Source organism: Apis dorsata, unplaced genomic scaffold (assembly GCF_000469605.1).
Source record: "Apis dorsata unplaced genomic scaffold, Apis dorsata 1.3 scaffold_797, whole genome shotgun sequence".
Classification (NCBI taxonomy): Eukaryota; Metazoa; Arthropoda; class Insecta; order Hymenoptera; family Apidae; genus Apis; species Apis dorsata.
This window is the reverse complement of record NW_006263938.1, coordinates 26,447-27,693: the sequence shown is the minus strand read 5'-3', so window position 1 is coordinate 27,693 and position 1,247 is coordinate 26,447.

Sequence of the window (1,247 nt, the reverse complement as noted above, 5' to 3'; positions counted from 1 at the left end):
ATATTTTTATTATAATCAATGGCAGTGAAAATTATATAATTTATCATATGATAAGATGATTATTTTGTAATAATAATATTTATTATATTATATTTTAAATTTTCATTGATCAGAAATCAATATTATTATTTATGTATGTATATTATATATGATATTTGTTTTAAATATAAATAAAAAATACAGTGCTCTGAAAATTGTAAATTAAGTTTTCATTACTATAATTAATATTATTTAATATTATGTATTATAAAAATTAATTTTTCAATATATTTAAAATATTGATTTAAGCTTTAATGAATTTTTTGTTAATTATATTTTTATTAATTTAAATTATATTTTAGAAAAATAAAATTATTCTATTTAGTAAAATTTTATAAATATTTTATATTTTTAAAAAGAAATCTTGGGGATCATATTTTTTATAAGTTGTAAAATGAATTTAACTTACTACTATACATTTTGCTTTTTTTTTTACATTTATACAATTTTACATACATTTTTAAATCATTTTTTTTTATAAAAAGTAAAACATATGAAAATCAGGAAGACTTGTAAAGAAAACAATTGAATATTATTCGTTAACATAATTGCAAACATTAGATTTTACAATATCACATATTAAAATGTGCCTTATTTATTATTAAAAATTTATTAATGTATGAAAATGTTTAATAAATAATATATTAAAATAAGAATCTATTACTAAATTTCTAAATTCGATAATTAAGTGAAATTTTCTAAAAAAGTACATATATCTTATAAATTTTGTATTAAAAAATATAATTAAAAATTATAAATATTTGTCATGAGATAAAAGGCACTTTTATATAAATTTTACAGTATGATTACGATTTTAAATCTTCAAATCGTTTCGTTATTATGTTTTTATGCAGACATTCATTCTTATGTTATCATTTTTCACTCTATACATTGTGTACATAATTTACACTTATTCACATACATATACATTCATACATAGCAGTCTAAGTCAGCAGTTCTTAACCTGTGATCTATAAAGTATTACACAACTGAGTGACCAAGATAAAACTTAAAATGTTATTATGGATATGCATTTAACACTGCGTATTAATTTATATACATAGGATGCACATTACGAGTTTAAATCTTAAATTAAATTTAAAAAATTTAAAAAAAAATTTGTGGTAAACAAAAAGTTGAAATTAAAGATTAAGAACTGCTGGTCTATAAGTTATATGGCAGTATTATAATATGAATAATTTGATAAA